Raw genomic sequence first — 16,727 nt, 5'->3', positions numbered from 1 at the left:
AATATTTTCATATTTATCTCCCTCTAAAAACACTAGTGTAGCTTGAAATCAGAACCTCTCGAATTCAAGACCTATATCTTTTTACCGCTAGATTAATCCTTTAAATATACTCTCTTTGAATTTTCTAGGGATGACAATGGGTAGGGTATGGGTAGGGTACTATAGTCCACATCCTCATACCCGCAGTTTGAAAAAATACCCGTACCCATCCCCATACCCGCGTGGGTAACAATCTTTATCCCCGTCCCCATACCCTATGGGTACCTAAGTACTCATACCCATACCCCCGCACTTTAGTTATAATATATCGATAAATAACAATCATCGATGTAATTCAAATTATTCAATTGAAAATCATTCAAATATCTCAAATCAAGTAATTAAATATTACAAACCAAAATATCAGTTCATTAGTCACCAGCAACAGGAAGATTATCAGTTGGGGGTTGCAATTGATCCTTCTCAGAGCTATCCACATTATCAATAGGTGCACTTTGAGGTTGTGATGGAGTAGGGTTACTTTCAAATTCCTTTTGTACTTCCATGTAAAATTTTAAACTCCTAAAAATAAAGCAAGAAATAATGAATTTTCAAAATCAAACAAAATCAAATTCTCCTACAACTTCTACTGTTTATTATATACCAACTTTCAATCGATTACATCCCTTAAAATTATATTCTAACACCAACCCAAATAACCACTTAAATAACAAGCCTAAAACCAATAAAATCATAACACTATGCATGAAAGGTTCCTACACAACACTAAAGCAAACACTATGCATGAAAAATAAAATTTATATAAACACAAAATCTACTATACTATTCTCCAAATAAATACATAAAAGCACAAACAAAAAAAATGGAATAAATTGGAACATGAATAATATAGTCCAGCAAATAAGAAGAAAGTGAAAATAAAAAGACACAAATATAGGAACACTATGGAGAAGATGACCAGAGGAGACTTACAACAACAGAAAAAATAAGCTTTGAGTCACTAGTGGCTACTAGGGTTTAGGGCATTTTGGTTTTCTTTGTATTATTACTATTACGTTTTTTTTTATTACAATATGAGAGTGAATATAATATGACCATATATATGTCATAATCAACGTGATTGTTTCTAAAAATAGCTCCATAATTTTATTCATACATAATAAATAAATATAAATATATAAATATATTTATTTATATATATGCGGGTAAGGGGCGGGGTGGGTACTAAGGTCCCCGTACCCGCACCCATACCCACTAATTTTTGTGGATAATTACCCATACCCATAATGCGGGTTTTTACCCTACCCGTTATGGGTATTTTTTGCGGGTACCCACTGGGTATGGGTCAAATTGTCATCCCTAGAATTTTCTAATATACATTAGCTTTTCTAATTATTTTTTCTATTTTCTACAATTTATAAATGCTAGGATAATACCAGTTCGGATCCTCTCCATTATCTATTGTTTCCATTTCTTCCATTATCAAAGTTTTTAAATGTTTTTGGGTGTATAAATGATATTTGGACTCACTTAATATTTCAATATTTTTCTTGTTACACTTAATATCTCACTTTTATATTTATATTCCCAAAACTATATAATAAGAAAAAAAATTGAAAGAATTTAAACGGAGTACTAACCAGAATAATACTATAACATAAAAGGTAAAAAAAAAAAAAAGGTAACTTGGTTTTTTTGACAAAAATAAAAGGTAACTTATGCATTGAAAATATAATATTTCATTTTCAATTAAATTTAACAAGTCTCTAAACAGTGTGTACTCCATTCCAATTGAAAATGAAACCCTAAATTGAAGCTTCGTTTGTTCCTCTCCATCATCGCTCAAATGTCATTCTTAAGGTTCACCTTTCGATCTTCTTCTTCTTCTTCCATTTCTTACTTAAGGCGATTTTACTCTCACTCTCCATTTCATGTTAATAATGATGTTGATAATGCTGTTTCTTCATTCCATAGCATGCTTCGTATGAATCCAACCCCATCCATTGTCGAATTTTGCAAGATTTTAACTTCCCTTGTTAAGATGAAACATTATCCCACCGCTATTTCCCTTTCTAACCAATTACAATTCAATGGAATTATGCCTAATTTTGTTACTTTCAATATATTGATCAATTGTTACTGCCACCTTCGTCAAATGTCTTTTGCCTTTTCTATATTAGCTAAGATTCTCAAGTTGGGTTATCAGCCTGATGTCATAACCTTAAATACTCTTATCAATGGTCTGTGTTTCAACGGTAAGGTGAAGGAAGCACTGCATTTTCACGACCATGTGGTTGCACATGGATTTCACCTCGACCAAGTTAGCTACGGGACCTTATCAATGGACTCTGTAAAATTGGAGAAACAAGGGCTGCCTTGCAAGTTCTAAGACAAATCGAAGGGAAATTGGTCAAGCCTAATGTGGTAATATACAACACAATTATTGATAATCTGTGTAAAGATAAGCTTTTAATAGATGCTAAGGATTTATATTCTGAAATGATTGTAAACGGAGTTTCTCCTGATGTTATTACTTACACTTCTCTGATATATGGATTTTGCATAGTTGGTCAATTAAAAGAAGCAATTGGACTTTTAAATGAAATGTTTGTATTCAGAAAACTCAATGGAGATGTTTATATCTTTAGTATATTGCTCGATGCTTTATGCAAGGAAGGAAATGTCAAAGAAGCTAAAAATGTGTTAGCTGTTATGGTGAAACAAGGTATCAAACCAGATGTTGTTACTTATACTTCATTAATGGATGGGTATTGCCTAATCAATGAAGTGAAGAAGGCCAAAGTTATATTCAACACTATGGCCCAAAGAGGAGTGATGCCCAATGTTCATTGCTATAGTGTCGTGATTAATGGGCTGTGTAAAATTAAAATGATGGATGAAGCCATAAATCTATTTAAAGAAATGCAAGACAAGAAGATTATTCCTAATACAGTGACTTACAATTCTCTTATTGATGGTTTGTGCAAATCAGGGAGAATCTATCATGCTTGGGAGCTTCTTGAAGAGATGAATGATAGAGGTCAACCTGCTGATGTAATCACTTACACTTCTTTATTGCATGCTTTATGTAAAAACCATCATGTTGACAAGGCAATTGCATTGGTCAAGAAAATTAAAATCCAAGGTATTCAACCAGATATGTTCACATACAGTATACTTATTGATGGACTATGCAAGGAAGGGAGACTTAGGAACGCACAAGAGATTTTTCAGGATCTTTTGATTAAAGGTGATGACGAATCGTCACACTCTCTAATCCAGGCCTATTTTAGCAACATTAGATGCATTTTAGTAGGTTTTTAGCAATAAATATAAGAGAAATCTAACCATAAGTTTGATTACTTGTTTTGCAAGAAAACAGGAAAAATTGCAGGAAATGGATGATTTTCACTACGCTGGGGGCGTAGCCCATCACGCGCCGCGTGATGGAGATCACAGGGAGATTTGATTTTTACTCTGATCACGCGCGGCGTGATACCTGACCACGCGCGGCGTGAAGTCTTGTTCAAAAAGAAGATTGCTCTCTGACTTGATCACGCGCCGCGTGATACCGTTATCACGCGCGGCGTAGTTGATGGATCTGCAACCACGCGCGGCGTGATAGATCTGGCGCGCGGCGTGGTTGCGTTCAGTATATATGGTTTCTGCATAATTCTGTTTTCTGGTTGGAAAATTCTGCAAATTTGATCTACATTCTGGGTTTGGAAACTTGAAGATTGGGATTCAAGACTCCAGAGGATAGCTCCAAGCACATCAATAGCATGGATCATCAAGCCATGAAGTTGAAGCGAGGACGCGAAGCAAGCAACATGAGGAGCTAAGCTCTTTTTGGAGGTAGGATCTAGGATAATTTAGGATGTAGATGAATCTTATGTAATCTGCTTAATTGTAAGGATTTACTCTGTAACAGTGTTTATTCAATGCAATTCTATGTTTAATGCTTTATAATCCTTCATTAGTGTTGTAATGATTTCGAGTTAAGTCACGTGCGAGAGTATTGATTTAATTTCTGAACTGAATTGCATTGAGCACTCGAGTGTTTCTGGTCGAGAGATTGAGACATAGAGTGTAGCGAACGATCGACGCGCTTTCATATCATTCGTTGTAGGTAGCTTCCGCCCGAGAGATCGGGGAAGTATCGACAACGAATAGAGTGAATTTTGACAAGAGATTGCGATTCACTAATTTGTCGATCCAGTTATGAACACTTGAGTAGATTCCTATGATATAGTAGATTGCATGTGGTTTAGCTATAGACTAGGTGATTCCAATGATTCTACCTCGCTTTTCCATTATATCAAAGCACGTTTCCTAACAATTCATCACTCAACATACCCCAATTTATGTGTATTTCTTGCATAATGTTTATGAACACTATTGGACTAGTTTAATCACACAATCCCTGTGGATCGATATTTTTATTACTACGTGGTAATTCGTTCACTTGCGAAAATTATCCATCAAGTTTTTGGCGCCGTTGCCGGGGATTGTGATTGATTCGACAAGGCGATAGTGTTCATATTTTCTGTGTTTTCCTTATTTTTCTGTTTTATATTTTTCTCCCGGAGCGTTCTACTTGTGTGTTTCATTGTGCATGCGGAGAACAGGTCCTCAAGAGCTGCAATTTGATCCAGAGATTGAAAAGACAGCTCGCGCAATTCGAAAGGCAACAAGGGAAGCTCAAGCTTCAAAGGGAACAGCTTTGCTATGAGATACACCGGACTGTCAAGGACAGAATTCAGCCACAATGGAAGAAGAGCAGGTTCCACCGGTTCCTCAACCGCAAAGGCGTACCCTTGGTGATTATGGGAGGAGAGACAATGACGCGTTGGCAAATCAAGGTTTTCAGCCGGCGAATCCTGTCTCATTTGACATCAAGAACACGGTCCTCTCCGCCCTAAAAGAAAATCCTTATTCAGGATCGGAAGCTCAATGCCCGAACTTACACTTGTCTCACTTCTATGAAGCCTGCGACTATACCGATCCACCGGGGGTGAGTGAATCGGACAAAAGACTGAGGTTATTCAAGCATTCTCTCACCGGCCGTGCTAAAGATTGGTTGGACACGATACCCACCGGAACGATTGAGACTTGGAGACAGCTGGAGCGGAAGTTCTTAGATCGTTACTTTCCCATTCATAAGTTTCTAGAAAGAAGGGCTGAAATTAGCAACTTCGAACAAGCGGATGGTGAAACGTTGTATGATGCTTGGGAGAGGTTCAAAGTTTGTCTTAAAAGGTGTCCGAATCACGGTTTCGATGGCCACAATCAGATGCAAATGTTTACCCAAGGTTTGAGGGCTCAAACGCGAATGATACTTGACGCATCAGCCGGTGGTTCGTTGAAGAACCGTGACGAAACTGAAGCAAGAGAATTGGTGGAAAGCATGGCTCAAAACGAGTATAGAGCTACTAATGATAGAGGAGCCAAGAAGAAAGGCGGAGTGTTGGAATTGGATACTCAAATAGCACTATTAGCACAGCAAAAACTCATGACTAACCAAATGGAAGCAATGATGAAGCTGCTGTCCAATCCACAAGTTCAATCTTCTCCAATAGGTAAAATTGACAATGTGCGCTGTGATTTTTGTTTGCAGGACCACCCAAATGGCGGATGCTTCCCGGAGGGTTCAGAGGAGGCTCGCTACTTAGCCAATTTCCGGAAGCCGTACAACAACAATAACAACGGTTCCGGATGGGGGAACGGTATGCAAGGTCAAGGTGCACCGCAACAGCAGCAAAGGCCTCCATCAAGGATGGAAGAGACTCTAAATCAGTTCATGCTCATGACCCAAAGCAACTTTGAAGCGATGAAATCGAGTCAAGCAACCTCCAACAAGAATCATGAAGCTTCTATAAAGAATCTTGAGGTGCAAATGGGTCAGCTGTCAAGACAGTTTTCTATGTTGCAAAACCAAGGAGGTTTCGGTGGAAACACTCATGATAATCCTAAAAATGAAACTTGCAATGGAATCACTTTGAGGAGTAGAGAGATACCGGAAAGGCCAGCTGTGGAGAAGCCCTTGAAAAAGAAGGTCAATGAGGGAGAGATTGAAAATAAGCAAGAGGTTGTAGTTGAAAATAAGAGACATGAGGGAGAAGTAGAAAATGAAAATATGTCTAAGGAAGTGGAGATTAGTGAGGATGAGAAAGAAGAAGTTGAAAAACAGAGGGAGATACAAGAAAAAGAGAGTAAGAAGGTTGAGAAAGGTAAAGGAGTTGATGAATCGCCATATGCTAGGATGCCCTTTCCTAGGAGAAAGAAAGTTAAGAATCTTGAGCGAGAGAAGGAGTTTAAGAAGTTCATGAAGGTGTTGAACAAGCTTGAGATGGCTATACCATTGGTTGAGGCATTGGAGCAAATGCCGAGTTATGCAAAGTTTTTGAAGGAGCTGCTCACAAAGAAAAGAAAACCATTAGATGATGAAATGGTAAGTATGACGGAAGAATGCAGCGCCCTCATTCAACGGAAGCTACCGCAGAAAAAGAAAGATCCGGGGAGCTTTACAATTCCATGTTCCATTGGAACTCTCACTATTGAAAAAGCTTTGTGTGATTTGGGTGCTAGCATAAATCTGATGCCGTTATCAATGATGAAGAAGATACCGGGAGCGGTAGCAAAGCCGACAAAGATGAGTCTCTCTTTGGCGGATAGATCGATTGTGCATCCGGAAGGTATTCTCCATGATGTATTGGTTAAGGTTGCTGGGTTTGTTTTTCCCGCAGATTTTGTGGTCTTGGACATAGAGGAAACTCGGGATTGGGAGCCCTTGCTCCTAGGTAGACCCTTCTTAGCAACTAGCCGTGCCCTAATCGATGTAGAGATGGGGGAACTCATGCTAAGGACCGATGATCAGCAGGTCACATTCAATGTCTTTGACAAGATGGAGTGTGATGATGGAGACCCACAATGTTTTAAAATCCAGGTTTATGATCATATTATTAAAGATGCTCTTAAGTTACCTTGGAATGCACACTACTTGCCACATGGTGGCACTACCTTTCCTTAACCCCTAGGGGTATGGAACGTCAAGCATCGGGACGTTAAACAAGCGCTGGTTGGGAGGCAACCCAACGGTTTCTAATGTTTTAGTTTGTTTTGTTTTTGAAGTATGTAGGTAGGTATGCAGCAGAAGCAAGGACGGAAGCAAAACAGGGCAAAATCATAGCTCTACTACGCCGGGGGCGCAGTGCAATTGCGCGCGGCGTGATCCTTCAGCACAGAGGAAGGAGTTTCTTTGAGTACACTACGCGCGGCGTGGGAGTATATCACGCGCTGCGTGAAGCCTGGAGGAAGATGGCCTCTCTGACTAGTGATTACGCGCCGCGTGATGGTGATTACGCGCAGCGTGGCCTTTTTGAAAGAAGTTCTTGACCGTTACAATTGGTACTACGCGCGGCGTAGCAGGGATCACGCGCGGCGTGGTTACACAGGAAAGCGTGTAAAATTTGAAATTCTTCATCTTCTCAACCACTCCATCCGTCCCATCATCAATTCACACGGTCTCCCACACGAAAAACTCCATTGTTAACCCATTTTCATCTTCCAAACCTCTCCAATTTCATCTCTAATCACTCCCAATCATCCCATTCCTTCACATTCACATACCACCCATATCACCCACTCCGATTCCACTTCCAATTCCTCATTTCACCACTTTCCCAAATTAACTCATTTCACTCTTCATAATATCACCATGTTGACACGGCTAACCGGGAAGGGAAAGAAGAAGAGTGATGCTAATCCAACACAAGAGCCACCAAAGAAAGCAAGAACAAAGATGAGTGCAAGCAAGGGCCAATCTTCTCGGTCCGCTCAAGCATCTCCTCCTCGCCGGAGCAATGTTACTCAACCACAGGTTCACCCCCATTTCATCAGCGAAGTTCATGAGAAAAGGTACACAAAAATCCAAACCTTTACTATTAATCAAGAAAAAGGTTTTGGAGAGGACTTGTTGAAGGGTGTTGCTGAGATAGGAAATGAGATTAAGTCTAGAAAATGGGGGAAGTTTAATAAGTTGATGATTAAGGATGAGGTTAATCCTGGCAACCAGATGTGGGTTAGGGAATTTCTTGCAAATGCTTACTTACCTGATCAGTCATCGGTTCCGGAGTATTATTCGACAGTTAGGGGAATTAGAGTGCACTATTCCGCAGCTCACATTAATACATTGTTGGGTTGTCGTGTGAGAGGTGCTTGTGAGTTGGTATCCGAGAAAGAAAGAATTGCTAATGGTGGTCTCATGGTGAGGGAAGAATTAAAGGAAGCTGTTTGTAGGCCTGGTGCTAGATGGCTGACACACTCGCCCTCGTCTCTCCCAACTCGGTTGAGTTTGACGAGTTTTAACCCCATTCACCGGGCTTGGGGTGAGTTTTGGCTTAAGAATGTTAGAGTGGTTGGTAATAACTCTGAAATCCAGATTGATAATGTTGCTGCTGTTCGATTATTAGCTGATGGTCGTTATGTCGATCTTGGTCTTTGGTTACAAAAGGATTTACATGAAATGGCAAATAATACTAATCCGACTTTTACTTTGGGGCATTGCAACTTGATTGCTGCTTTGTGTAGAGCAAACGATGTCCCTATGTGTGTGCAAGAAGGTGACTTACATCCTATCCGCCCACTATCATTATCATACTTTGAGAAGAAATTCGAGAGAGGTCCAATAGTGCCCCGTGGTGAAAGGAATGTTGCGAGAGAAGAGGCTGCAAGGGAAGAAGAAGAAATTAATCGGTTTGAAGAGGGTAATCATCCGGATCAACAGGGGGATCCGGTATATGAGTCTCAAGAGATACCGGCACGTGCTCCTCCTCTTTATTCTCATGATGTTAACTAGCTGGCTTTGATGTTGCATCAGATGGAAATTTCCCAATATTCCGGGCTGCCTAATCTCTACTTTGATACCGCCTCTTCCATGTACACCGAGGCGATGACTTACCGGTCTACTTTCCCTCCTCCCACTTTCGGGACTTTGTATCCCATTGATGCTGATTGGGAGGCACATCAGGCGAGGGAGCTGACATCATTCCAGGCCAGACAAGCTTACAATTCTGGTTTGAGAACTTCTGAGTTGGCTGAGATCGAGAGGCGACGCCGGGTTGAGCAGGATGAGGCAGCTGCTATGGAGAGGGAGATGCTGGATGTGGATGGGCTGAATCTGAATTTGAATAGACCGTTCACAAACTACTTCACTGGCCAGCCGGATGACACCGTTTGACGGTTTTGGTTCTGATGTTCTGCTGCTACTGCACTACTACTCTTTCTCTACTTTTTACTTTCATCTATTTTACTTTCGTTGGTTTGTAATAATATTTTGATGTTGCTTGAATATTGGCTGGATGTTTTATTTGTGTACTCTGAATTTGAATTTTGTCTTGTTTTATTGTGGAATGGCGTTTACTTTTAGAGTTTGTTTCAATACTTTGGCATGTTCCTTTTTGTTACTTGAGTATCAATTGCATGATTTTCTCCGTGTGTGATGTGTGAAACTTGCAGTGCAATAGCTTGTTGCACTCATGTGATCAAGAGGCAAAGGAAGGGAACACACACTTTTTGACCGGTTCTTTGATTCGACCCAACCGAGAGGTATTGAGCCAAACACTTCTTTTTCTTCTATGTGTGATATCCACTCATGTATTGTCTCTCGATTTTGCTTGTCGTCTTTTTATTTGATTGATACTTTTGTAGCACACACGAGGCATGTTCCTTGGTCCCTTTGAGCCTTTCTATCCACCCTTACATATAATTATCCTTTGCTTAACCAATTTGAGCTGAAAAAGAAAATGTTATTTTTGCAAAACCTTAAGAAATTTTTGATGAAAAAGGAATGACTTTCTTGGAGGTTAGACACCTAATTAGTGGTTGATGCGCATTGCTCACCACTAAGTTTGGGGTTGCTCTTTGGAATTAGCAACATATAAAGTTTGGGGTGAGGGTACTAGAGAACTTACAAAAAGTTTTGATTTGAAAAATTGAGAAAAATTTCAAAAGTTACAAGGCTTTATGTGAAAGAAAAGAAAAGAAAAGAAAAAAAAGGAAATGAATGTTGCAAAAGAGAAAAGAAACGCAAAAAGAAGTGATAGCCTTGAGTTCGAAAAGAATTGCAAAACTTTGTTGATGATTTAACATGTTCTCTAGTCCACTATGTTTCAAAAGAATAAGGGTTAGTTTATGAATTTTTGACTAATAGGGGGATCTAACTCCAAGTTTTTCTACTACTTATCCAAAAATGTCACCATCCACCCTAGCCAAGCCACGTTATAACCCTAAAAGACCTCTAATGTGTGTGCACAAAGTGAACCGAATGAATTCTTAGACCCCTTGCAAAATTATTGTTGACTTGCATTGATGTGTTGATTTGAGTGAATTACCAAAAACTGAAGAGTGCATGTGAGTAGTGTGATGAAATCATAGAGCCTTGGTCGGAAAGTGTGAACTACTTGAAAATGTCTTGCGGGAACGGTTGTGCAATTGAGCATTGTTTGCAGGTGGATCATTGATCATCAGGTGAGTCTCACGTATGTATGATTCGAGTGAATTTAAGGAAAGTGTCAAGGTCTTGACACAAAAGCTTGAGGTAAAAGTTGTTTCCTTGAGGACAAGGAAAGGTTTAAGTTTGGGGTTGTGATGACGAATCGTCACACTCTCTAATCCAGGCCTATTTTAGCAACATTAGATGCATTTTAGTAGGTTTTTAGCAATAAATATAAGAGAAATCTAACCATAAGCTTGATTACTTGTTTTGCAAGAAAACAGGAAAAATTGCAGGAAATGGATGATTTTCACTACGCTGGGGGCGTAGCCCATCACGCGCCGCGTGATGGAGATCACAGGGAACTTTGATTTTTACTCTGGTCACGCGCTGCGTGATACCTGACCACGCGCGGCGTGAAGTCTTGTTCAAAAAGAAGATTGCTCTATGACTTGATCACGCGCCGCGTGATACCGTTATCACGCGCGGCGTAGTTGATGGATCTGCAACCACGCGCGGCGTGATAGATCTGGCGCGCGGCGTGGTTGCGTTCAGTATATATGGTTTCTGCATAATTTTGTTTTCTGGTTGGAAAATTCTGCAAATTTGATCTACATTCTGGGTTTGGAAACTTGAAGATTGGGATTCAAGACTCCAGAGGATAGCTCCAAGCACATCAATAGCATGGATCATCAAGCCATGAAGTTGAAGCGAGGACGCGAAGCAAGCAACATGAGGAGCTAAGCTCTTTTTGGAGGTAGGATCTAGGATAATTTAGGATGGAGATGAATCTTATGTAATCTGCTTAATTGTAAGGATTTACTCTGTAACAGTGTTTATTCAATGCAATTCTATGTTTAATGCTTTATAATCCTTCATTAGTGTTGTAATGATTTCGAGTTAAGTCACGTGCGAGAGTATTGATTTAATTTCTGAACTGAATTGCATTGAGCACTCGAGTGTTTCCGGTCGAGAGATTGAGACATAGAGTGTAGCGAACGATCGACGCGCTTTCATATCATTCGTTGTAGGTAGCTTCCGCCCGAGAGATCGGGGAAGTATCGACAATGAATAGAGTGAATTTTGACTAGAGATTGCGATTCACTAATTTGTCGATCCAGTTATGAACACTTGAGTAGATTCCTATGATATAGTAGATTGCATGTGGTTTAGCTATAGACTAGGTGATTCCAATAATTCTACCTCGCTTTTCCATTATATCAAAGCACGTTTCCTAACAATTCATCACTCAACATACCCCCAATTTATGTGTATTTCTTGCATAATGTTTATGAACACTATTGGACTAGTTTAATCACACAATCCCTGTGGATCGATATTTTTATTACTACGTGGTAATTTGTTCACTTGCGAAAATTATCCATCAAAAGGCTATAATGTAACAGTCCGGACATATAATATTATGATCAATGGTCTTTGTAAAGAGGGTTTGTTTGATGAAGTAAAGGCCTTGTTGTCAAAAATGGAGGATAATGGTATCATTCCTAATGCTGTAACTTATGAAACTATTATTTGTGCTCTCTTTCATAAAGATGAGAATGAAAAGGCGGAGAAACTTCTTCGTGAAATGATTGCTAGAGGACTATTGTAACAGTAACTATAGATAAGATGATTTCTCAATATATAATTGGTTATTTTGATGACAATTATGTAATTATTATGATTTATTTATTTTGTTGGTAGTTAGATATACAAAAGAAAAGGGGGGACTACTCAGTGGTCTCACTATCCCTTTGATATTAATCAAAAGTCATTAATGGTCGATTCTTTCTTTTTTTTGACACAGTTATCCTTTATATTTGCATTGTACTGTCAATCAGCTTCATGGTTGTTATCAGAATGTATCCTGCTCGAGTATCATAAGCAGTGGTGGTGAAGTTAAAGTGTGTTGGTCTGTTGTTAAGCTTCAGAGGTCATTTTCTTGTCCTTAGTGTAGTAGTGGCAGACTTGCCTATGCAGGAAAAGCAGATTACAAAGGTGTTAACTAATAGAGGAAGGCTTTTAGTGTTGGGGCTGAATTGCACAGAGTGGAAGTAGCACGGGTAAGTAGAGGCTTTTCGAAGGATGGGTGTGAAGGTATTGGGGGAGGCAACTTGGATATTGTGTTTCGAAACTTGGTAATTCTTAAGTGTTGGTACATTGATTGGTTACTGAGTTTTTAGTTTTGATTGCAATTGTACATTGAATGGCTGAACTCAGTATTGTGTTGTAAGAGTGCATTTGGCTTCAGCCTGTTATGCTGAGACAATCCTGCAAATTTATGCAGGTGGCAAGCATTTTAGAACTTGATGATCTATCTAGTACCTACTTTGATTGTTTTGAAGCACATATTGTGTTTAATCTTGTTTGTTGCGCTCTATCAGACCACTCAAGTTACGCTCTAGATGTTCATTCCTGAGTGTGGGTGGAGTGTGTTAAGAGTCTCACGTTATATAATATAAGGTCTGAAAATAATTTTATAATTGGGCTAGGACTGTTCAGTTCAGATAGATAACTAAACCGAACCATAACAATGGTTCAGAAGAACTGAACCGAAATGCTATAGTCTTCCTCCGAACCGAACTGAACCGGATTAATGGTTCGGTGAACCAGTTCTTAATTTCGAACCGAACTGTTGTCATACAATTTTTTTCCAAACCAAACTGTATTTTTTGGGTGAACCGAACTGTGTTTAAGACATCCTTATGTTGCTAGTAATAATGTAACATCATATTTAAAGCTTTACCACAAGATGTATTCTGGCCTTCTATGATGCTTGAATTTCATTTGGACTGTAACTCTATTCTATTTTAGCCGACTGTGAAGTTTATCATGCAAATATATTCACAAAGCTGCCATATTCTGTGAGCTCAGGTTCTCTCCATATGCAAGTTTTTGGTATGTTTACTAACTCTTCCTTTGTTTCAGGCTCAAAGGGATGAAATAATACTATGTTATTTTAGAATATTTTTTGTCCCTAAATCTAAAAAAATGAGGTGAAAAATATCTGGATAAAAGTCAAATTTTCTCCTTCTTTCGAATAGACACATCACACTTGATAGTTACTTGTGAATACAAAGGCTGGTGAACTATGCAATAGGTAACTATCACACTTTAGATTTAATTAAAAGTCATGTGTTGTTATGTTCATTTTGTTATTATAATGGTAGCAACCGGTGATTTTTTTTTTTATTCTTGACATAATTATACTTTTTTCCCAATGTATTGTCTATTTTCATCGTATGACTGTAATGATATTTTCATCCATGTGGCTGAAATTATTGATTCATTCCTGCTATATTAATCGTAGCTTTTTCAAAGGTTATGGTTGTAATTATTTCAGGAATGTGTAGTCTATAGAGATAATCTTGAATATACTTATAGGGGATTCTGTTTGAATCGGAAGGGGAAACTCTGGGTGTATTTAGTGTTCACATTAATGTTGTTGTTTACCTGAAAAGAGTCATTCATAGGCATAGAAAATTCAACATTAGCCTAGAATCGTACGTTGTCATATAAGATAACATGATTTGTTTCAACAATATTGATTTGCTCTCCACGGGGCATCCTATTTTTTTGTGATTATAGTCTTGCTGTTGGCTTGATTAGTTACTGCATGGACTCCTTATTTCTAAAGTAAGTTAAATTATCTTCCTTTACCTTTTTTGTGTTGTATATTTGGTTTGTATCAATCACTAGATTTGATTATAGTGTCTGTAACTGTAATATTTGGTCGAGTTTGCATGGTGTGGATGATGTACCTTGGAATTTAAAAGGCTGTGGAAGGCGGAGGAACAGGGGCAGCGAAGAAGATGGGGGTAGAGCGTGAGCAGGCTGATTCAGTTGAGTCTGAGGAAGAGCGTTAATTAAGGCTTTCAGAGTTTTGAAATGTGGTAGTGGCAGAATCGTGAGATTGAGTTCAACAATGTGTCTGTTACCAACAAAAGAAATGAACTTTTAAGAGTCTTCAAGATGTGTCAGTTAAGAGAGGAGGATTTTGAATATGTAAATTGATTTTGGGTTTGTTAGTTTTGGGCTTTAGGAAGTTTAAGTCCAAATTTAGTAATAAGTAGTATGTCTAAAGAATGTTCTAGAGATATGTAGAAATAAGTAGAAGTCATAGTAGAAAATGTATGTAGAAGTATAGAGAAGTTTGTAGAACTCTCTCTTAGAAGTATGTAGAAGAGTCTCTAGGAGTATGTAGAACTCTCCCTTGAAGACTATAAATAGGGGAGAGGTAGTCATTTGTAAATCAAGCCAAAAATTACAAACACTCAATAATATAAGTAGAATTCCCTTCCAACAAGTTTCATATCCTCTCTCAAATTATTTAAACACTTTCTCCACCTATTAAAGCTTCCTTCCAACAAAGTGGTATCAGAGCTTGAAGGTCCTCCTAAAGATGGCAAATAATGGTGTTCCTCTCCAAGTCCCGATGCTCACAAAGAGCAACTACGACAATTGGAGTCTGAGAATGGTGGCTCTCCTTGGCGCACACGACGTGTGGGAGATAGTCGAGAAAGGCCTTGTAATCCCGGAGAATGAAGGTACTCTATCTCAAACTCAAAAGGATAGTTTGAGAGACTCAAGGAAGAGAGACAAGAAGGCTCTATGTCTAATCTATCAAGGATTAGATGAAGACACGTTCGAGAAGGTCTTGGGAGCAACGACGGCTAAAGAAGCATGGGAGAAACTTCGAACCTCTTACAAGGGAGCCGATCAAGTGAAGAAGGTACGTCTTCAAACACTAAGAGGAGAGTTTGAAGCTTTGCATATGAAAGAAGGTGAACTTATCTCTGATTACTTCTCAAGAGTTTTGACGGTTACTAATAATCTAAAAAGAAACGGAGAGAAGTATGATGATGTAAGAATCATGGAGAAAGTTCTTAGATCGGTAGATCCAAAGTTTGAGCATATTGTCACTGTCATCGAAGAGACAAAAGATTTAGAGGATGATGGAAATTTAGCAAGTGTACTAAATAGCCGTCAAGTAGTATAATAAAATCGTTCTTTCCACAGGGATTGTTGTAAATCAATTGTAAATTGGAGACATACTCATGTAAATTGACATAAATTGTAAAAAGGGGGTTCTTGTTTGGTTTCAAGTTCAAATTTTAAAACTTTGGAATTTCTTTGGTGTTTAGATTGATGTAAGAAAAGCGATTGGTCCTTTTTGGGCCATCTAATTACTATTTTTCTTGGTAATTTCATGTATGATTACAAATTACTCAACTTTAGTTTCACGATTAGATTAAATCAAAAATAATTATGCCCAATGTCTTGGTAACATAATCCTCTCCCTTGATCATTGATCCCTAATGTCTTAGGTAATCTATGATCAATTGAGGTTTATAGCCTTTAATCCTTTAATCTCAATTAACAATCCAAAATGTCTTAAGTCAAGTTAATTGATTAATCATTCCTAGATCGATGATTTATTTCTATTGTCATAGTAAAACAAATCATTGCAATCATCATATAAGTCGCGAATTCATACAAAGCATTAAGCACAAAGAACAATCAATAGAAACTAACTTCGTAATTCATTAATCATATCATATGACAATCACATAATTCAAGATCAAAAGTAATTAGAATCACCTAAGGACCAATCATGAGAATTTAGCTAGACATTGCAAATTCAAAAATTACATCAATTAAAATGAAAGAAAGCATAATTACAAGAAGAATCTTGATGTGTTTCCACACTTGAATCCTTGCTTGGTCGCTCTTGATCCTCCAAAATCGCTCCAAATGCTGTTCTCAGTGTCAAAAATTCGATAATGATCCAGATCTGAAGTTTCCCTTTTATAAAACTGATCAAAAATAACGTTTTCCGCCTGAGGCACAGAATTTCCGCCCCAGGCGTAAAAAATTACGTTTCAGGCACAAGAAATTCGCCTGAAACGGCAAAACAGTGAGCAATCTTGGTTCTTCAGCAAAAATTCCGCCTCAGGCGGAAAAACTTCCGCCCCAGGCGTAAAAGTACTTCAATTTCCACCAATTTTTATCTGCTATCTTCCTTCGCATGTAGCTTCAAATCAATGTCTTATTCTTCATGATTTAAGTCAAAAACCTCTAAAATCACTTGAAAATGGTCTTTATTTCCATGTAATGACTAATGTCATCACAACCCCAAACTTGAACTTTTCCTTGTCCTCAAGGAATATCTCAATCTCTAGGAAAACAAAACACTACCTCAATCCATCTGGCTAAACAAACTCAAACTCAATAA

The 16,727-nt window shown here is 38.5% G+C and overlaps 1 pseudogene; it reads left to right on the top strand.

Moving 5' to 3' along the window:
• The first annotated feature begins 1,799 nt into the window (after positions 1-1,799).
• LOC123908564 lies at positions 1,800-12,159 on the top strand (annotated as a pseudogene).
• The last annotated feature ends 4,568 nt before the right edge of the window (positions 12,160-16,727 follow it).

Source organism: Trifolium pratense, linkage group LG2 (assembly GCF_020283565.1).
Source record: "Trifolium pratense cultivar HEN17-A07 linkage group LG2, ARS_RC_1.1, whole genome shotgun sequence".
Taxonomy (NCBI): Eukaryota; Viridiplantae; Streptophyta; class Magnoliopsida; order Fabales; family Fabaceae; genus Trifolium; species Trifolium pratense.
This window is presented reverse-complemented; position numbering and strand designations above follow the sequence as displayed.